This window comes from Mobula hypostoma, chromosome 9, assembly GCF_963921235.1.
Source record: "Mobula hypostoma chromosome 9, sMobHyp1.1, whole genome shotgun sequence".
Taxonomy (NCBI): domain Eukaryota; kingdom Metazoa; phylum Chordata; class Chondrichthyes; order Myliobatiformes; family Myliobatidae; genus Mobula; species Mobula hypostoma.
In genome coordinates, this window is record NC_086105.1 from 42,617,877 (window position 1) to 42,641,418 (window position 23,542).

Sequence of the window (23,542 nt, forward strand, 5' to 3'; positions counted from 1 at the left end):
TTGCAGCCTGTCCTGGCCCCGACACTATATAAAGTCACACGGGGCAAGAGGATGTGGACAAACCAAGAAAATGACTGAGAGCACGGTGGATGGGATATGAAAGTGGAAATCTGATTGGTCACCCTCTCCAATGCAAAGAAAAAAAGCAGAATATTGTTAAATGGTGAGAGAATGGAAAATGTTAAAAGCTCTGCTTGTGCACAAGACACAAGCATACACACAGATGCAGCAAGCAGTTAGGAAGGCAAAAATGTTGGCCTGAGTTGCAACAAGATTTGCACACAAATGTCTTACAGCAATTAGACAGGGCTTTGGCGAGATTGCACCTGGTGGAGAGTTCTTCTCTTATCTAAAAAAGAAAGTTGTCATAGAGGGAATGCAACAAAAAAAAATCACCAAGCTAGTTTATGAGAGAACAGGTTTGCTTTTAGGAGTGATTAATAAGCTGGAATTACATTGGATTTAGAAGAATCAGAAGTGACTTTATTGAAACTTATGGAATTCTTACCTCCAAAGCTCTCCAAAGATGAGATACAGATCCTCACAGACACAAGAGAGTGTACATGTTGGAAGCTGTTGGAACTTAATGACTCTGTGGAGAGAAATGGACAATTGATATTTCTGGACTTATCTCTGTAGGTTGTTTCACTGCTAGTTTGGAACAGTTCTGGAACAAATGTTGAAGCATCATGTGGTACATCTGATATTGGGTTAAAGAGTCTGACAATGAATAAATCAGATTTATAAGAGAACAAATCTAGTCCATGAACATAGAACATTAGTAAAGGCATCCGTTAGTCTTGCGAGACCATGGATCTGTGCCTGGAAAGTCTTCACTCTCCAGGGCGCAGGCCTGGGCAAGGTTGTATGGAAGACCGGCAGTTGCCCATGCTGCAAGTCTCCCCTCTCCACGACACCGATGTTGTCCAAGGGAAGGGCATTAGGACCCATACAGCTTGGCAGCAGTATCGTTGCAGAGCACTGTGTGATTAAGTACCTTGCTCAAGGACACAACACGCTGCCCTCGGCTGGGGCTCGAATTCACGACCTTCACATCGCTAGTCGAATGACTTAACCACTTGACCACGTGCCCACCAAATGTTCTAATAGAACATTAGAGCTCAGTATACAGCCTTCGGCCCACAATATCGTGCCAACCATTCAACCGACTCCAAGATCAATCAAACCTTTCTCTCCTACATAGTCCTCATTTTTTCTATCACTCATAGTGATGTTGTGGCAATTCTTCCTCCTGCAGAGGAGAGAACAGCCTGATTCGGAAGGTACAGTGTGATGGATTGCAGACACTGTTAAAATGGCAAACAGTTGGTAGAGCCTGCCCCTGCCCCTGCCCCTGCAGTAAATCAATCCTGCTTCGCTAAACAGTTAGAACACAGCCCTGACACCAGGAAATCACTTTAGGAAAAGCAGTTCTAAACGGCCACCTATTTTCTTTTGAAAAATTACATTGAAGGATCAGGTATTGTCATAACTCACTGGAATTTGCAAATATAAATCATGATCAAGTTATTTTCATCCACCTCACTGTGGATGAAGAGAACAAACCTGCCTTTTATATATATCCCCAGCAACTATCTCCCCTCCGAGATGCTGCCTTCCCCACAATAACTGTGGAAATAGAGAGGAATATATTTCCATTTAAAAGTCATAATGGCTGGATACGCCTGAGAAAATGAAGCAAAAGGTAATGCTACCATCTTCTACTTGACATGCCAAATAATACGGAGGATGATCAGGGAATAGAAAATATTCACGTAGCACTGAGATCCTGTACCATGGAATTGTAAAGTACCTCCCTGCTGATCATCACATAGTGTGTAAGGTTGCAGTTTCAAATAGCTGCCGCAAAAACTAAAGATTGAGTCACTTCACTTTGTGCACCTAAAAGCTACTTGATGAATTGTACACAGGGGTTAATTTGGCCAAGGGTTACTGTGGCTCCATGACCACAAAAACCATAAGACATAGGAGCACAATTAGGCCATTTGGCCCATCGAGTCTGCTCCGCCATTTAATCACAGCTGATCCTTTTTTAACTCCCCTCCAACCCCATGTCCCGGCCTTCTCCCCATAACCTTTGATGCCATGTCCAATCAAGAATCTATCAATTTCTGCCTTAAATACACCCAATGACCTGGCCTCCACAGCTGCAGATGGCAACAAATTCCACGAATTTCACTAAAGAAATTTCTCTGCATCTCCGCCCCTCTATCCTGTGACTGTGCCCCCTTGTTCTGGACTCCCCCACCATGGGAAACATCCTTTCCACATCTACTCTGTCTAGCCTTTTCAACATTTGAAAGATTTCAATGAGATCCTCCCTCATCCTTCTGAATTCCAGCGAGTACAGATCCAGACCTCTCAAACTTTCCTCATATGATAACCCTTTCATTCCTGGAATCATCCTTGTGAACCTCCTCTGGACCCTCTCCAATGCCAACACACCTTTTCTAAGATGAGGGGCCCAAATCTGTAAGATGAGGCCTCACCAGTGCCTTATAAAATCTCAGCATCACATCCCTGCTCTTGTATTCTAGACCTCTTGAAATGAATGCTAACATGGCATTTGCCTTCCTCACCACCAACTCAACCTGCAAGTTAACCTTTAAGGTGTTCTTCACAAGGACTCCCAAGTCCCTTTGCATTGGATTTTTTTCCCTGTTTAGAAAATAATCCACACATTTATTTTTACTACCCAAGTGCATAACCATGCATTTTCCAACATTACATTTCATTTGTCACTTTCTTGCCCATTCTCCTAATCTAAGTCCTTCTGCATCCTACTTGCTTCATCAACACTACCTGCCCCCTACCAATCTTTGTATCATCTGCAAACTTGGCAGCAAAGCCATCTATGTCATCATCTAAATCATTTACATACAGCATAAAAAGAAGTGGTCCCAACACCGACCCCTGCGGAACGCCACTAGTCACCGGCAGCCAACTAGACAACGATCCTTTTATTCCCACTCGCTGCCTTCTTCCAATCAGCCAGTGCTCTAACCATGTTAGTAACTTTCCTGTAATACCACAGGTTCTTAACTTGGTAAGCAGCCTCAGGTGTGGCACCTTGTCAAGGGCCTTTTGAAAGTCCAAATATACAACATCCACTGTTTCCCCTTTACCTATCCTACTTGTAAGCTCCTCAAAGAATTCCAACAGGTTCATCAGACAAGATTTTCCCTTAAGAAAACCATGCTGGCTTTGTCCTATCTTGTCCTGTATCACCAAGGACTCCATCACCTCGTCCTTAACAATTGACTCCAACATCTACCCAACCACTGAGGTTAGGCTAACTGATCTATAATTTCCTTTCTTGAAGAGTGGAATGACATTTGCAATTTTCCAGTCTTCTGACACCATGCCAGAGTCCAATGATTTTTGAAAGATCATTTCTAATGCTGCCACAATCTCTAATGCTGCCTCTTTCAGAACCCTAGGGTGCAGTTCATCTGGTCCGGGTGACATATGTACTTTAAGGTCTTTCAGCTTTTTGAGCACCTTCTCCCTTGTAATAGTAACTGCACCCACTTCTCTTCCTTCACACACTACAACATCTGGCACACTGCTAGTGTCTTCCACAGTGAAGACTGATGCAAAATATTCATTTAGTTCATCAGCCAACTCCTTGTCCCTCGTTATTATTTCTCCTGCCTCATTTTCTAGTGGTCCATTATCCCACTCTCATCTCTTATTTTTTTTACATACTTGAGAAAGCTTTTACGATCCACTTCGATATTATTTGCCAGCTAGCGTTCATATTTCATCTTTTCCCTTCTAATGATTCTTTTAGTTGCTCTCTGTAGGTTTTTAGAAACTTACCATCCTCTACCTTTCCACTAATTTTTGCTTTGATGTACGCCCTCTCTTTTGTTTTTACATTAGCTTTGACTTTCCTTGTCAGCCATGGTTGTACTATTTTGCCATTTGAGTATTTCTTCACTTTTGGAATACACATGCCCTGCACCTTCCTCATTTTTCCCAGAAATGCATGTCATTCCTGTTCTGCTGACATCTCTGCCAGCAGCTCCTTCCAATTTACTTTGGCCAATTCCTCTCTCGTACCACTGTAATTTCCCTTGCTCCACTGAAATACTGCTACGTCACATATAACTTTCTCCCTATCAAATTTCAAGTTGAACTCAATCATATTGTGATCACTGGTTCCTGAGAGTTCTTTTGCCTTAAACTCCCTAATCACCTCCAGTTCATTACATAACACCCAATCCAGTATAGCTGATTCCCTGGTAGGCTCAATGACAAACTGCCCTAAAAAGTCATCTCTTAGGCATTCAACAAACTGACTCTCTTGAGATCCATTACCAACCTGATTTTCCCCAATCGAACTGCATGTTAAAATCTCCCATGACTTTCATAACATTGTCCTTTTGACATGCCTTTTCTATTTCTTGTTGTAATCAGTGGTCCACCTCCCAGCCTGTATATAACTGCCATCAACATCCTTTTACCCTTGCAATTTCTTAACTCAACCCACAAGGATTCAACAACTTCTGATCCTATGTCACATCTTTCCTCTGATTTAATGCCATTCTTTACCAGTAGAGCCACGCCTCCCCCTATGCCTACCTCTCTATCCCTCCAATATAATGTGTAACCTTGGACATTCAGCTCCCAACTACCACCATCCTACAGCCATGATTCAGTGATGGGCACAACATCATACCTAGCAATCCGTAATAATGCAACAAGATCATCCACATTATTTCTTATACTCCATCCATTGTGATAAAACACCTTGAGTACTGTCTTTGCTACCCTTTTTGATTTTGCATCCCTAATGTACTGATACTCATCCTGTTGGCTGTGACTTTGTCCCATCACCTGCCTGCCCTTCCTGACAGTCTGACTGCATGCTATCTTTTCTTTTTTACCATCCATCCTATCCCGAGTCCCGTCACTCCAGTTCCCACTCCCCGCCCCCCCCGCCAAATTAGTTTAAACCCTACCCAACAGCCCTAACAAACCTGCCCACGAGAATATTGGTCCTCCTCAGGTTCAGGTGCAACCCGTCTCTTTTGAACAGGTTATACCTCCCCCAGAAGAGATCCCAATGATCAAAGAATCTGAAGCCCTACCCCCAGAAGGATGTCAATCAACAGACCACATGTAGGCGTCTAGTTGATACTGCATAACAACCCTGAGAACGGCTTGAGCCCCCAGGTGGGCATTTGACACCATTCTGAAAAACAGTAGATGCTTTTGCCAATGACTTTACATCAACCAATGCTATTAAAACAGACTGGTCTACAAATTCTGAGAGTGTATCACGATCCACCTAATGCTTACTACATTGCCTCATGGAATAGACGAGTGCCTTTGCTTTACATGCTCAAAGGTCTTTCCTCTGTTCATATATCAATACCCTTCCTAGGATTGCCATTGAAAGGAGCAAGTTCTCCATTTAAAGCAGACCTAGCTAAAGTTAGATCCTACTACCAAATTCCAGAGCAGAAGCTGATCTTCTCCGTGAAAGTCATGGAATGGTGCTCCATGTGATCTTTCCTGGAAATTTAGTCAAGTACCACATTTAAATATAATGCTCGACAACAGTGTCTCTAAATACTGTTGTTATTACATTGCTGTTTAGAGGAACTTATTCACATGTTCTGCACAATACAGAGATTATATTTCAGCTAAATTACTGAAAGATGCATGTACAAGGGAGATTGAAAATCTGGTTGAATAGTATCATAACAACAATGTCTCACTAATGTCAGCAAAACCAAAGAGCCAATTATTGACAAGAGAAAGAGGAAACCAGAGATCCATGAACCAATCCTCCATAAGGGGAGAGGGACAGTAACTTTAAATTCCTTGGCTTTAACTTTAACGTATCAGAGGATCTGTCCTGAGACCAACACATAAATGCCATCACAAAGGGACAACAGTACCTCTACTTTCTTAGAAGTTTGCGCAGATTTGTCACGTTACCTAAAACTTTGACAAACTTCTATAGAATTGCAGTGGAGAGTATCCATATTGTTGCATCACAGACTGGTATGAAAACACCACAGCTCAGTCCAGCACACGCAATGCTCTCTCTCCAAAGCATTATGAACATCTACAAGGAGCACTGCCACAATAAAGCCGCACCTAACATCAAGAATCCCACCATCTACGCCATGCTCTGTTCTTGCTGCTGCCATCGGGAAGGAGGTACAGAAGCCTTAGATCCCACACCACCTGGTTCAGGCACAGTTATTACCCTTCAACTCTAAGGTTCCTACACCAGTGTGGATAACTTCTCTTCCCTCAACTATGAACTGATTACACAACCTACAGACTCACTTTGAAGGACTCTACAACTTATGTTCTCGGTAATATTCCTATACTTAATTTTTCTTTACTTCCACAGTTTGTCTTCTTTTTGCATATTGGTTATTTGTCAGTGTTCTTTCATTGTTCCTATTATATTTTTCTATTCTACTGACAATGCCTGCAAAAAAACCTCAAGGTGACATATACGTACTTTGATGTAAATTTACTTCAAACTTTAATAAAACTGCAATCTTGACCTCTCAGACTACCTTGCTGTGACTTTGCACATAATCATTTGCTTACATTGTACTTTCTCTGTAGCTGTTGCACTCCAGCCTGCACTCCGTAATTGCTTTACCCTGGACTACCTCAATGTTGTAATGAATTGATCTGTACCGATGGTATAAAGACAAGTTTTTCATGGTAACTTGGTACAGTACATATGACAATAATAGACCAATTTACAAGTTTACAACATCCCTCCCCATGCTAAAGAGGCAAGAGACTGCAGTATCAGGATGGGGAAAACAAAACAAATAAAAAAACACCTGGAGAAACTCACTGGGTTAAGCAGCATCTCTGATGGGAACCAAGGAGAAAGAAACTAGGTGGATGGGTAGTTAGCTGATAGATAGGAGAGGACAATGAGTTCTGGTGATGAGCACAGGGAGGGATGGAAAAGATGAACATTCCTGTACCACTCATCACTCTTCCCCCTCCTGGTTCCATATGCCCATTGTCCATCCCTATCTGTTCCCACCCATCACCCACCCACCAGCCTTACTCTTTCGCCTGGCTCCATTTCCCAACAACTCATCCACACCTGGGTCCACATCACCTTCCCAGCCCCGGCCTCACCCTTCCCTCCCACTTCTACATACGACCTCCTTCCCTCCACACACTCCACCCTAATATCGGCTTCTATTTGAAATGTCCGTTGCTTCCAGATGCTGCCCCATCCGCTGAGTTCCTCCATCAGCTTACTTCCCCCTCTCCTCCCAATCCATACTGTCTTCTGCAACAACTCCCTTCCCCTGGGCTTGTTCTGCAGTGCCTGCAGCAACTGTGTGTCTTCACAGTCCATGGCAAGTCAGTCTTTCTTTACACTCATCATCAACCATGCCAGTATAATGAGTACTAACTTTAATCTATAAGAAGAAAATTCACACAAAGCATGGGATTTAATTAAGAATATTCAATACCATGTGCCTTAATCGCAGTGAATTATATAAACTACAGTTTTGTTCTAATCTGGATAATTCAAAGTTTGTCTTAACTATTAAACATTAATGCTGAAGTCTGTGCTTGCTGCTGTAATTCAATTCTGCCATCCTCCCTCCCACAAAACTCCGACCTTGTGCTCAGCCCTCCAGTTTTCTTCCTCTGTGCCTCCAATTTCTTGTAGATTGACACATGACCTTGACACCTCCACCTTCTTCCATTTCAGATGTATATCTCACGAGCCTTGCTCCACTATCAGCAGTAACTTCAATTCTCAAAGCTTTTCTTAACGTCCTTTTTAAAATGCTCCTTCTCTTTGGATAATCTTTTGATCAGTTTTTGTTCTGCTTACCCTTCAGTGAAGTCGCATTAAACGTCAGTTAGAAATGCAAGTTGCAAGATATAGTCCATACTGCTAAACTTGTTTCAATTCAACACTCGAGATTTAATTTTCTCAACCATAATCAAGGTGAGACATACACACGTGCACATACATATACATACACACACACACACACAAAGATTTAGTTTCACATGCCCATGGAATGCATGAAAATCCTAGTCAGCATTCTTCAAAACACTGCTTGAACAGGGAGTAATCAAAATGAAAAGTTTGACTTCAAACCGTAAAGAACACCATTACCACAACTCTTAAGACTTCGGATTTTTTTCACTCTACAATTTAACTGAGCCTGCTTCTCCTAGATCAAGGCAATGAATTGCCATCTGGTTTTCAGAAAGAAGTACTGTATCCAGGTCCCAGTGCGTGTACTGACTGCAATGAAGGGGGAGGGGGTTAAAATTATTCTTACAGGATGCCACCAAGCAATATAACCAAGGTTCCAAGTTTACAGAAATTAATTCTAAAGGTCAATGGGTTTCTGAGGGTCTAAACAAAACATGGATAAACATCAAGCAAGGAAAGTGAGAAGATAGTTCCAAATCAGACCTTAAGACACCATGTGCTCTGGGCATTCACGCCTGATTAATTATGGTGAAGGAAGGAATGAGGCCAATTGTCTAACCTAAACTCTGCTGAGTGCCAAAGTAATGGCCTCCTCTTAATTTCGGCTTTATGGAGCACGCAGCCTGTTTTCCACTCACGTGCTGCAGTTGTAATCAGTCTCGCCTCTCTTGGATTTAATCCTTCTTTTGGTCTTGCACCTTAAAAGACATTTAATGGATCGTTTGAACTACAAGGTAATGCGGAAAGCAAGGATTATAAACAAGTTCTTCCTTGATTGAAAGCATAAATGATTTAGGATTCCAGCCAGTTTTATCATCATCTGCAAAGTTCCCTCACATTCATTCAATACTGGTTAAAAGATTTCAAGTGCACTCCTATTAAGTCATGATCATAATAAAATTCTACCCTGAAAGAACTCAAATGGTTTAACACAACCTTAAATCCTGTGTTCATCGTCCATGGCTGACAGGACCAATTTAGAATATGTCATTTGAAAAATAATAACTTACACAGTTAAGGACAGAGATGAAAAGAGGAATGAACCTAAATAAAAGGTTTTTGGACAATGAGCTGCATGTAAATTGGTAATTTGCTCTATTATTGACAAATGTACTGAGATGCAATGAAAAAAATTGTTGTGCGTACCCACTCAAACAAATCAATTCATTAAGGTAGTAGAAGTGTTCCAGTTACGGAGAAAGTACAGTTGACAATAAGGTGCAAGGGTCATAGGAAGGTAGATTGAGAGATCAAAAATCCATCCTACTGTACAAGGGCTCAGTAGCTTTTAACCGTGAGAAAGAAGCCATCCTTGAGTCAGATCATACATGCTCTCTGCCTTTTGTATCTTCTGCCAGATGGGAGGGGAGGAAGAGGGAATCCCCAGGGTAAGTTGGCTGCTTTACCAAGGCAGTGAGTGGAGGGGAGGCTGTTTCTGTAATGTGCTGAGCTGTGTTCATAACTCTCTGCAGTTTCTTGAGGTCTTGGGCAGAGTAGCTGCCGTACCAAGCTATGATGCATCTGGATACATTGTTTTCTACCTTGCACTAACTAGTGAACCATGGCGTCTACATGTTCCTCCAGGACAGGCTAATAGTGATATTCACATCTAAGAACCTGAAGCTCTCAACATCTCAACTTCAGCAGAAGCAATATAAACAGGAGCATATGCACTGACCCCTTCCTGAAGTCAATGAACAGCTGTTTAATTTGCTACCATTGGGGGAAAGGTTGCTGTCATGACACTCAGTTATGAAATCATGTGTATATATTCGATATTAATTCAAGCAAGAAACAGTCTTCAGTTCTTAACGTAAATTGCAATCAATAATCAGTCTGAAGTTAAAAGGACAACTTTGCACAGTGCTGCCTCCAGAGAATAGGATGTTGGCACACAGTATGGGACTGGCTGCTCAAGAGATGTCTACAACATGAAATAACCATGAGATGTTCTCATAACAACAGCTAAATGTAAGACAATGGGGTTTTGCATCAAAGCAGGCAACACTGGCTAAGTTATTTGCACATTGTGACTTGGGCTCAAGCTGACAGACCATATTGATGTTGTCACTTATATATCAATCATGGTCATTGGTATAGACAATTAATAGTTGGGATATTTGTGCACTCAGAGTCAGCCCTAACAATATTAATTTTTGGGTGTCTGGGATTTCTGCCCCCCAGAAGCTTTCAGACCATCTGTGTGAATTACCTTGTCCCAGCAAAGGTGTTTGAACAATCAGAGGCACCTGCCACTGTAGACATATAATTCAAAGGAAGCATTGTCAACCCAAATTATTGAAGTAAACAATGTCATTGTAACTATTGTAGCTATATTGGATTATCGACTCTTTTTTGGATCTTAAGGAGAAAACAAAAAAGAGATGTATTTTGCATTTGAAAGACTCTACTCAAAGTGTCTCCCTAAAAATGACTGGTTTTCATAATGAATAAAGACCTTTATAATCACCAGCTTCAGCGTCTCTCCAGCGATTTCGATCAGCCACAACACCTACTAATCCATGCGTCTTTTGGAATGTGGAAGGAAACCGGAGCACCTGGAGGTCATGATGTCACAGGGAGAATGTACAGACTCCTTACAAACAGCAGCAGGAACTGACCCCAGAACTTCCTATCGCTGGCACTGTAAAGCGCTAGTCTAACCGCTACACCACCATGCAACCCACAACGAACACGAATAGTAGGCTGAGGTAAGGATGCCACATAATGATTCCGGTCACCCTAGGAATAATGCACTCTTTACCTAGTCAGTTGAAGGTGCCATACAATTGAGGGTGGCACACGGACATATCTACCTCAGAGATCCAGAAACCAAGGTTCACTTCCCACCTTGTGCGTCAAGTCTATGAAACTTACACATTCACCCTTGTTTCCTCTGGGAGAGCTATTCCATTTGGTAGGTTAATTAGTGACTGAGTTACCCACAAACTATTAAAGAGGATAGATTCTTGGGTAGTTTATGTGAAAGGGAGTAGAATAAAACGGGGTTAAGATAAATGGTGCTTGATGGTCAACTCCGACTTGGTGGGCTTTATGATGCCAAGATCTGCGATCACTTAGACAGGGTAAAAATACCTTTTGACGGCATTCAGTCAGGAAAGGGTTAAGCGATCATTCTCTTATGGTCAGTTGTAAATGACAATTTTTTTTAAACTAAAGCATCAATAGTTAATCAGTAAATGTCAACAAAGCTGCAGAACTTACAAGTTTGCAGGAACTAAACATCACATGATAAATCATAAACTCTGGAGCAATTGCATTATACAGTTTACACCCACGAAGTTCAAGTGGGTGTAGGAATTGCAAGCAATCACCTACTACGCAAGGAGATTACTGAGCGCTAATTTGTGATGAAAGGTGTCAAGATTTGCTGTTTGCACAAACTGAAAGTTAATTTAATGTCTATAATTCAATGACTATAGCTTCCCTATACAAGCCAACCAGCCAATCCCTCTCTATTATCGCTTTTGTTGTTACATTTCTCAAAACTTGTATTCCAAGTATTACACAAAGGGAATTGTTCCTGGATTTCCATACAGAAATCCTCAATTTGGCCAGGTTTATTTGAAATTACAGGAGCAGGACATTTTTGTTAATCCATTTACAGATGTAACTGCAATATTTGTTGTCTGTAATTACTGCTCTTCAGAAAATTGAGGCAATAATTATGGACACCTTCTTAAACTATTGTTACCATGGTGGCGAAGACATCCCTGATATTGGCTTAATGGCAATGAAAGAAGGGTAAAACACTTCCAGGTCAGGATAGTGTGATCTTGAAGTATCACTGGTATTCCCATGGTCCTATAGCCATGGTCCTTCCCATGTGGTAGATTTGGCAGTGTCACTCTTCTTGCATACATTCAGCATGTGCATGGTCACTCCAAACTGTGCCCATCAAGACCAACTTTGAGAGGTCATTACATGTTGGTACTGCTATAGCACATCGATTGGCTGAGAGATGCCACACTCACTTCAGGAACCTTTGTCTTCCATTCAGCTCACGTGGGGATTCCACTCCCGGACATTCAGGAACACATCTCTTCCTGCCCTTCCTCAGAGGACACCATTTTGAGAATGGTGCTGGGACGGGGTTCTGAGTCACAAGTGTGCAATACGGTGGCACTGTTAGTGGAGAAAGTGTCTTGCAGAACCAGAAATCCAGGTTTAAACCTGACCTCAGGTGCTGTCTGTGTGGAGTTTGCATATTCAACCTATAACTACCTGGTGCTCCTGTCACCTCCCACATTGCTGAATTTCCATACAGAAATCCTCAGTTTGGCCAGGTTTGTTTGTGTTGTGTGGGTTATTAGGTAATAATAATAATAATAAATACTTCATTGTTCCCAAGTGGGAATTTATTTCATTACAGCAGCATTTAAAACAGCAGTGTGCAGACTTAACTAATAATAAAGTACAAAATATTAATATACACAATAATTTACCAACGTGCAATAATAATGTATGAAATAATAAAACAGAGACCATTGTACTCCTCTCACACAGAGGTGAACTGTTGTATATTACATTTGGTAGGAAAGATTTTCTGTAACGAGCTTTGACAGTGGAGTTGAATGAGCCTGTTCAAAAGGGTGCTCCGCTGCTTATTCAGTAGGTCATGGAGAGGATGTGCCAGATAACTCCAAGTGTGTTAACAAGTGTTTGAATCTGGAGGAAACTGATAGAAAGGAAGGGAGAATAACGTGAAATCCATGTAAGTGGGTGGCTGATAGTTGACTAGAGCTTGAGAGGCCCAAGGGACCACTTTTGAGCTGTATCCATGCCATTGGACATTTACTGCATGGCTCACTCTCTCCTGAATTTTCTTGTAAAGTTTTCATTTTGTGGCAGACCAGCACATTGCCCACCCCAATGTGGTAAAGTACTCTATTCAACAACTGCAGTCCCTCAGTTGAAAGGATCCCTGCTGCACCAATAGCTCCCCTCCAAGTCAGGACGGTGTGTACTCTGGAGGAGAACCTGCAGGGGGAGCTGTTTCCAAATGTCTGCTGCTCATCACCTCCTGAGTGGCAGAGATAGTAGATTTCAGGAGGTAGTCCGAGCAGCCTGTACAAGTAAATGCAGCTTATTCTATAGTATATATGCACCGAGGCCACGGTGCCCCAGTGGCGGAGAGGATAAATGCTCAGAGTGATGGATGAGATCACAGGCAGTCTGCTTGCCCTGAATGGTGTTGAGCACCGAACTGCACTCATCCAGACACGTATTCCATTACACTCCTGACTTATTCCTTGTAGATACGAGTAAGGCTTTGAAAGTATCAGGAGGCACTGACTGTAGGGATACCCAACTGACCTGCTCCTGTAAGCCATATTATATATGCGGCTCATCTAATTGCAAGTTATAGGAATTCTGGTCTCGGACGCCAAGGACACATAGAACATAAAACAGTACAGCACAGGAACAGACCCTTCAGCCCATGAGATAGTGCCCAACTAATTAAACTAATGATACATCATTAAACCAATCCCTTTTGCCTGACATGGCCCACATCCCTTCATCCTCTGCACACGCATCAGTTTATTTCACAGGCTCTGAAATGCTTCTATCATATCTGCCTCCACCACTCTCAAAACAAAATATTGAAATCTCCTTTAAACTGTCCCCCTCTCACCTTAAGTGTGTGCCCTCTAGTATTAGACGTTTTGACGCTGGGAGAAAGATACTGGCTGTCTTCCTGTACCTCCTGTCCTGCCTTACAGAATATCCTCACAAGGCTGGTCAAGATGGATAGAGTTCAGAGGAGCCAGGCATATGCTGACCCTCAGGATATTGATGATGGATATTCAGTTATGGTAATAACAATGAATGTCAAGGGTAGGCAACTGGATTCTCGCCTGTTGGGGACAGCCGTTGTCTGGCATTTTCTTGGCAGAAGTGGAGCAATGCTGAAAGAGATTTCGTGACCTCATACAATATGCAAGTCAAGCTGGTCGGCACACCTTGTTCCTGCCTGCAGAGCACAGACCCAAAGAGAAAATTTCTCTAAGCAGATGTCAGGTTTCTTTAAGCAAGGTGTCACTCATCAGGAAATGTAGACATGTTGAACCAAGCCATTAAAGTAATTGGAGTGGGAATGCATTCATTCACTGCCAAGCATAGTGCCAAGGGATTTTATCAACCATCTGGCCTCTGCAGTCTGATTTCAGTTGATTTCTGTTGGCATGACAGACTGTGGTGCGGGATGGGTCACTGGGCTTGTTGTGGGGAGACTGATTTCAGAAGGAGCTGAAACCATTTCTGTACAGGAGCCTCTTACACTCTGGGCAGCCCTTGCCTGCCTCCTTGGCCCAGCTGGAAGATGAAGTGACGGAAGCTGAGCAGGGGCAACCCCAGGAGATAACTCGAACATCTGCTGCTCCTGGTTTCCAGGCTCCACCTGATGAGGCTTCAGACTCAGAGACTTCTCCCTGCTCCTCCTGCACTCCACAGTTTGCAAGTGTTTGCTGTGCAAAATCACACCGTCCTTGCCACATCTGTACTGCGGGGACTGACGCAGATAAATAAAATTCATCTTTAGCACATCTGTAGCGTTTTGACCTTTCCAGCTTGGAGCCCACAAGTCTCCCACAGTTTGAGTCCTTGGCCACCGAGATTAGAGAGCACACTTACAAGATACCGGAGGACCGCCCTTGCCCCTCCTCATCCCAAGATCCATCTCTCTGGACACCGCTAGCTGTTATATTTCTTATGATTATGGGAGCACTGTAGTGCAGGAAGTAGAGTGGAGATCCAGAGACAGATACGAGAGGTACAGGCCAAATGTCAACAAACAAGACCAGCTCAGTTCAGCATCGTGGCTAGCATGGGCAAGTTGGGCTGAAGGGGCTATATGTGCACTGTATCACTCTACGACTGTGACGCAGATTCAATCCTGACCTTGAATCCCCTCTGGTTAGAACTTACACATTGTACCTGTTACCAGGTGACTTTCCTCTGGCTCCCTCCTATACCCCAAAAGGGTGGGATGTAGATGATTGGCCACTGTAAATTGCCCCCATTGTGTAGATAGGCTGCAGAATGTGGGGGAATTGGTCAGAACTTGGGATAAATAAAAAGAATGATTAATGTGGATTAGTATAAAATGGGTGGTTGATGGTCAACATGGACTCAGTGGGCTGAACTGTCTGTTTCTATGCCGTACATCTCTGCGATAAATATTTGTTCGTTGAAGGAATGCAAGCCTTTGCTGTTTATCTAAAAATCCACTTTATTAAGGGAGTCCTGTTCAGTGTGAGTGGCAGCATGGTGGAGTAGTACAACCACTTACAGTACCAGCAACCCGGGTTCAATTCCTGCTGCTGTCGCTGAAAAGGAGTGTGTGTGTTCTCCTCCTGGGTTTCCTCCCACAGTCCAAAGACATACCAGTTGACAGGTTAATTGGTGAATGTAAATTGTCCCATGATTACTTGAACATTAAACCCATGGTAGATGGCATGGCCCAAAGGGCAGAAGGGCCTATTCTACGTTGTATCTCAATAAATAAAATAAGTAAATAAATGAGTGCAGTTAATGGCTGGCAGGACTTGTGAAAAGAAGGCAATCGTGCTGGCAAATCAGTGCCCGAGATGCCACCTGTTCCTCAGTGGCCAAGACAGTGAAACTGTTTCTTCACAGTTGTAGTGGCAGCAGACAGAGACTAGCTATGGCCAGTTGGAAAGGTCACGTAGTGAGGAAGCCGAGGATCATGGCGATGTTGATTTTTCAACAGAATGTGACAAACCTCATGGACGATAGCCTTAGTAAACTTGAACCTGCAATCACATTGGTCGTTGGTCCTGAGGGGATACAGAGTCATAGGTGACTCTCTGGCAGTTGGCTCTCCACCATGGTCATTCTGATGCCTCAGTAATGGTGTGCTGCCAATAGTGCCACCACTGAGGAGCCCGACGAGCTCCTTAACAACCATATGGTGTGAAAATGCACGGCTTGCAAAGTGCAGCACACTGTGGACTACAGAAGGTGTCTGAGCTCCCAGCACTCACTTCTCAAGGTGCTCATTCAGTTCTCCTCAAATCAGCAGTGTAATACCAACAAAGTTGCTCAACATGCTCATGGATTAAATACCACAGTAACACAATTTCCATGATCTACCACAACAGATATATTGGTGAGCTTTGATCTCCAGTTCAAATTCACACTGGAGGAAACCAGTGCTCAACAAATAATCTAATGCTGGACTTGCTAACATAAATAGGGACAAATCTAAGTGGCATCTGGCGCAATTGGTACCTGGCCGGATGTGAGGTTTCCCAACAATCCTCAATCTTTCAAACATTTATCTAATTCTACCTTAAATATATGTAATATTCTGATTCTCTACAACAATCAACAACACAAGAGTTCCATAGATAACAAGTGTAGGGAACCTTGGCTTTCAAGAGATACTGAGGCCCTGGTTAAGAAAAAAGGGGGTGCAGAGCTGGTATGGGCAGATGGGAACAAACAAGTGCTTAAGGAGTACATGAAATGCAAGAGGACACTTAAGAAAGAAATCAGGAGGGCTAAAAGGCGGCATGAGGTTGCCTCAGCAGAAAAGGTGAAAGAGAATCCTAAGGGATTCTACAGATATGTTAAGAGAAAAAGGATAGCAAGGGACAAGACTGGTCTCCTGGAAGATCAGAATGGTAATCCATGTGTGGAGCCAAAAGAGATGAGCGGGATCATTAATAAATCTTTTGCATCTCTATTTACTCAAGAGATGGACACAGAGTGTATAGAAGTGAAGCAAGGCAGCATCAACTTCACAGACCCTACACAATTTACACAGGAAGAGATGTTTGCTGTCCTTGGGCAAATCAGGGTGGATAAATCCACAGGGCCCAACAGACTGTTCCCTCAGACCTGACAGGAGCAAGTAGAGAAATTTCCAGGGCCCTAGCAGAGATATTTACTGTATATCATCCTTAGCGAAAGGAGAGATACCAGGGGATTGGAGAATGGTCAAAGTTGTTCCATTGTTTAAGAAAGGCTCTAAACACAAACTAGGAAATTATAGACCGGTGAGACTGACATCTTTTGCAGGAAAGTTATTGGAATGGATTCTAAAGGAACCAGATATATAAGTATTTGGATAGATGTAGACTGATTAAGGATAGTCAGCATGGTTTCATGTGTGGTTGCTCATGTCCAACCAATCTTATAGAGTATTTCGAGGAAGTTAACAGGAAAGTAGATGACAGAAGACAGTGGATGTTGTTTACATGGATTTAGCAAGGCATTTGACAAGGTCGTGCATGGGAGGTTGGTCAAGAAGGTCAGTCACTCAGCATTCCAGATGAGGTAGTAAAACATTGGCTTTGTGGGAGAAGCAGAGTGCTAGTAGATGGGTAGCCTCTCTGACTGGAGCCCTGTGACTATTGGAGTGCTGGGTCCGTTGCTGTTTGTCATCTGTATCAATGATCTGAAAATAATGTGGATAACTAGATCAGCAAATTTGCAGATGACACCACGATTGGGGGTATAGCAGAGAGTGAGGAAGGCTATCATGGCTTACTGCAGGATGTGGATCAGCCAGAAAATTGGTTAGAAAAAGGCAGATGGAATTTAATGCAGAGTAGTGTGAGGCGTTACACTTCAGTAGGAGCAATCGGGGTAGGTCTTGCACAGTGAACGGTAGAGTATTGAGGACTGTGGTAGAACAAAGGGGTCTGGGAATACAGGGCCATAATTTGTTTAAAGTGACATCACAAGTAGATAGGGCTGTAAAGAAAGCTTGCAGCAGATTAGCCTTCATAAATCAAAGTACTGAGTACAGTACAAGAGATGGGATGTTATGCTGAAGTTGTGTAAAACATTGGTGAGGCCTAATTTGAAGCATTGTGTGCAGTTTTGGTCATGTACCTACAGGAAGGATGTAAGTAAGATTGAAAGAGTACGGAGAAAAATTACAAGGATGTTGCCAGGTCTGGAAGACCTGAGTTATAAGGAAAGATTGAGTAGGTTAGGACTTTATTCCTTAGAACATAGAAAATTGAGAGGAGATTTGATAGAGGTATACAAAATTATGCGGGGTATTGATGGGGTAAATGCAAGCATGGTTTTTCCATGGAGGTTGGGTAGGACTACAACCAGAAGTCATTGGTATGGGTGAAAGGTGAAAAATTTAAGGGGAATATGAGGGGGAATTTTCCTCACTCAGAAGGTCGTGAGAATGTAGAATGAGCTGCCAGGACAAATGGTGCATGCAAACTTGATTTCAACATTTAAGCAAAGTTTGGATAGGTACATGGATGGTAGGGGCAGGGAGTGCTATGGTCCCAGTGCAGTTCAATGGGTGTTAGCAGTTTAAGTGATTTCAGTATCCATTAGATTGATCGAAGGGCCTGTTTCTCTGCTATACTTTTCTAGGACTCTGACTCTATGTTTATCAGCTTCTGAGAGACTAACTGATTGATCTGCTTATCTCGTAGTTTTTTCTCCTTGTTTAAGACTCTCCTAATAAAAACATCCCAACATCTACCATGTCAACCCACTCCTTAGTATTCTATATTCTTGAATAAAGTTACCCTTTATTCTTCTACACAAACCTAAACTGTCCAGCATCTTTATATGACAATCCTCTTTACCCCAGCAATTAGCCTGAAGAATCTCCTCCAGACTGCCTCCAATGCTACTCTATCCATTTTAGATAAGAGGACCAAAACACTGCACAGTATTCCAGGTGTGACCTCACCAATACCCTGTTCAAATTTTACAAAGTCGCCCCATTCTTACACTTCAACTCCTTTTGCAAGAAAACGCTGCTTGCCTTCTCAACTATTTTTGTTTAGACCTGCTTGCTTATGTTTTGTGATGATTTATGCACCAGAACACCTTGATCGTTCAGAACAACTCCCTTGCAGTCTTTCTCCATTGAGACAACAATCCTTCCTTTGATTCTTCTCACTGAAGTAAATAACATCACACTTCCCCGTTGGGTAGGCTTTTGCCAACTCAATCTCTATATTACGCTGAGGAACCACAATCTGCTCATCGCAACACCCGTCCCATCTCTTTTATATCATGGGCAAATTTCAAAACTGGGCATTTCCTTCCTCCTTGATGTCATTAATTTAAATAGTAAACAATTGCAGATTAAGAAATAGTCCCATGAGACCATCAAACAGAGGAGCAGAATTTAGCCATTCAACCCATCAAGTCTGCTCTGCCATTCTATCATGGTTGATTTATTATCCCTCTTAACCTCATTCTCCAGCCTTCTCCACGTACCATTTGACACTCTGACTAATCAAGAACCTATCAACCTCCGTTTTAAATATATCCAATGACTTGGCCGACTCAGCCATCTGTAGCAATGAATTCCACAGATTCACCACCCTCTGGCTAAAAAAAAAACCTCAACTCTGTTCTAAAGGGACACCCTTCTATTATGAGGCTGTGCACCCTGGTTCTAGACTCCACCATTATAGGAAACATCTTCTCCATATCCACTCTACAAAGGCCTTTCAACATTCAATAGGTTTCAACAAGAACCCTAGTGTACTCCATTGATTACAACCCTCCAGCCTGAAAGGGACCCATTTATTCCAACTATCAATTTTCCACGTGAGTCAGTTTTCAATCCATTCTACGTGCCTCCTTCAATACCTTGGGTTCTTAATTTATGCATTAGTCTCTTATGTGATACCTCATCAAAAGCCTTTTGGAAATCTTAATGATGTCCATCTGCAGGATCCTCTCTATCAGTTCTCCCCATTTGACCTTTAAAGATTCTGTCGAAGACTCAATGACTGGATCAATAGTGAAGTTAACACAAGATGGAGGGAGTACTGTAGAGCCACCCCTGAAGTTGAAAGTGCTCCCCACATTCTTCCTGGATTGGTACACTGGGAAAATCAATTTCACTGTCACATGCTGACAGGAATGCACACTGTGGCCCAAGAACACCCACAGAAAGGAGGAGGCCAATAAGGACTCTGGCAATCCCTTTTCCCGTAGAAGCAGGGAATTAAGCATTCCATAGTCATCAGTGACCTCCAAGAGGAACACAACCTTGACGTAGGGTTTGGAGTTTTGTGTGCCTCAACGACCCAAAGAGCTATGTTGACTGGAGTCAGGGCTTTGTGCTTTGGCTCTTGGTGGGGTCACCCATGCCAAACAGGTCAAAGGATAGAGGACAGACTAAGAGTGGTCCACCAGTCCTCCAGGTTCAGGGGTTCAGCTCAGGGCTAACAACCCTGATTGCTGCTTCCATAACAATATTATTATACCAATGAAGAATCCTTCTACATTTGAGTGTGACAGTACTCCTGAATCTCCACCCGGTACTTGCATCACTGACAGTTGTGAAAACAGGGAGTAAGCTACTGACCTCATGAAGGAAGCCCTGAACAGCACCAGAGATACAGGGCCTTCACTGCTGCCCTAAACGCCAGCAAGGTAACAGGCAGACATCACTCATCAGTGACTATATCTCCTCTTTTGAAGACGGTCATAATTACCACAGATCAGTGGCTCCCAAAATAAACTTTCATCCCTAACATGGAGAAGTGATTGTGGATTTATGATGGAAGCACTTTACCACCAAGATTTTGGATTTCCAACAGATTTGCTCTCTGTTTCCAAGGCCTCGTTGTTTTTTCGTTAAGAGTATGCCTTTTTGACTGCTTGTCAATCAGGATGAGCGTCAACACTTTACCTAAGAGGCCAGGTCAAGAACACTCACAATGATAACAGAATCACAGCTGAAGAATTCTTTGAAGTTTCCCTTCCAATGGGCACTGACAGCCACTCTTTTCTCGATAGGTTTTGTAATTGGCTTATTATCATTACAAGGGCTAGATACTACGAAAAGCTTTCGTTCATGTGCCATCCAATCAGATCATGTCATTCATAATTACATCAAGAAAGCAATGAGAAAAGCAGAATGCAGGATTGCATTTTACATATAGAGTGAAAGTGCAGTATAGAGAATGGAAGCAGGGAAGAAGAGCAAATGTCCAGGTTGCGAGGGGTCCATGATTATGTTAGCTGCTTTCTCAAGGTAGTAGCAAGGCTAGTTTTGTGACAGACTTAGCTACGTTCACAACTTTGCAAATTCTTGCAATATTTTTTATTTTATTGATACACAGCACAGAGTAGCCCATTCCGGCCCTTCAAGCAATGCCGCCCAGCAATCCCCCAATTTAATCCTAGCCTAATCACAAGACAATTTACAATGACCAATTAACCTACCAACCAGTTCATCTTTGGAACTCAGGAAGAAACTGGATCACCTGGAGGAAACCCACGCGGTCACGGGGAGAACATACAAACTCCTTACGCACAGTGGCGGAAAATGAACCCGGGTTGCTGGAACTGTAAAGCATTGTGCTAACTAGTACACTACCATGCCTCCCTCACCACCCTGGCTAGAGTAGAGTCTTGGTTCTGGACCACGGATGGCTTTGAGGTCACTGATGGACCTGTAGATGTCAAAGTTGTCACCAGGTTGCTGAAACTCCTGTCTTCAATCCACCCGCAGTTTTTTTTAGGTCAGAGGTTTTCAGAAAGACATCTGGTATTTGGTACAGGCATGTCTTTTCCCTTGACAAATGTAGACATTCCAGTCCAGGGAAAATCTTAATTATGTACTTATTTGGCTCCCTGATCTCTACGTCATACTCTTCAATTCAAGTTCTTTTTAATCGGAAAGCCTAAAGTGTCTTCACAATTGTCTATTGTTATGCTTTGTAACTCTGAAACAAAACTAATTGAAAGGAAAACAGGGGAACCAAGAAATGCGAATCTTAGTTCATTTTTAATTGTAAGCGAGACTGCAAGTATCACATGGGCGCCTGATGATGTTTGCAATTCAAGTACTTTGTACATATAACCATAATGAAATAAATACAGAATGATTAAACAACATATTTACAATATTACTCAAATATTACTGAAATATGAAATACACAACGCCCCTCTCCCCTGCTTAGCTATACTCTCCAACTCAATAGAGAATGCATTTTAACATATATATATTCTAGTCTAAAGATTTAATCACTGTGGAGGCACTCGTACTCTTGTTGGATAATATCTTTCTTGACAAAGGAGGTCACTGCTTGGCAGATGAGATCTGCGGCTGTGAAAATAATCTCACGGTCTGAAACCTCCTCCATGGTAGTTGTTGGTGTTGACTCAGACTGCAGGAGGAGGTTCTGATAGCTCTGGACACCTTTCTTCTTTTCTTTTTGGCATTTCTCGCTGGATCTACAGTACTTTGATCCACGCTCCTCTCCCAGTCCCGGCTGGTTTCTCTTTGTCCTATCCTCAATCCTTTTCTTGGTCGTGTTCCCTTTTCTTATCCTCTGTTCCCTCGTGATCCCCACCACAGTCTCAGTATCACCCACACTCACATTCCTGCTATTTTTCTTTCTCACCTTCTTCCTCACTTCCACGTCTTGCTTTCTCACTCATGTTCTCCATCTCCTCTCATTTTCTTTCTTTTCTTTTCAAATCTTTTTATTATATATATATATGATATATGATATATATATATATATATATATATATGAAAAATAACATGAGTACATCGAAGTAACAACACTTACAATGCCTGAAAAAAAAACAATCATCTTAAAAACAAAATTTTGTGATAACAAAAGAAAAACCTACTAAGCAGGAAAGTGAGAAAAAAAAAGAGAGCCCATTAGGTGTACAACCCTGGAGCCATGCGTCATATAAAAAGCTTCTAAAAAATAAACATCAAACCGCCAGCAAGAAAAGAAAATATGCTAAAAAAATTTACAATTAGATCGTGGAAAAATTTTTATCAATTAACTCAAATGATAATAACGAGCAAATGAGCCCCATTTTTTCTCAAAATCAAATAAAGGTTCAAAGGTTCGACTTCTAATTTTCTCCAAACTAAGACATAGCATCACTTGAGAGAACCATTGTGACAAAGTGGGAGCTGATGTATCCTTCCTCTTCAACAAAATGGCCCTCCTAGCTATCAATGTAACAAATGCAATAACATGTTGGTCAGACACAGAAATACCATGAATATTTTGAGGAACTATTCCAAAAAGCACAGTTAATTTAATTGGTTGTAAATTAATTTTAAGTGCTTTAGAAATTGTTGAGAAAACCGACTTCCAGAACTGTTCCAATATAGAACAAGACCAAAACATATGTGTCAGTGTAGCTATCTCAGTTTTACATCTATCACAATGACTATCAACATTAGGAAAGATTTTAGAAAGTCTCTTCTTTGTCAAATGATAACGATGTAAAATTTTAAATTGAATCAATGAATGGCTAGCACAAATTGAAGAAGAGTTAACCAACTTCAATATCTGCATCCAATCCTCTGTCATAAAAGTCAAATTGAGTTCCTTTTCCCAATCCTGTTTAATCTTAGACAAAGGACGCTTATCCCATTGTAATAATAAATTATAAATTCTTCCAATAGAACCCTTAATCAAAGGATTCATACTCATAATAGTATCCAACAGGTCAGCCTCCAATATGTAAGGGAAATTACTTAAATATTTTTGTAAAAAATCTCTAACTTGAAGGTATTGCAAAAAG

The 23,542-nt window shown here is 42.1% G+C and overlaps 1 protein-coding gene across 4 annotated transcripts in view; it reads right to left on the reverse strand.

The window, feature by feature from the left end:
* Positions 1 to 23,542, reverse strand: part of pot1 (protection of telomeres 1 homolog) — a 355,041-nt gene that overhangs the window by 277,234 nt on the left and 54,265 nt on the right. For all 4 annotated transcript variants that reach the window (XM_063058161.1, XM_063058162.1, XM_063058159.1 and 1 more), the window contains one exon: positions 509 to 592. The gene's annotated coding sequence lies outside the window, so the exon portion shown is untranslated. The remainder of the gene's footprint in view (positions 1 to 508; positions 593 to 23,542) is intronic.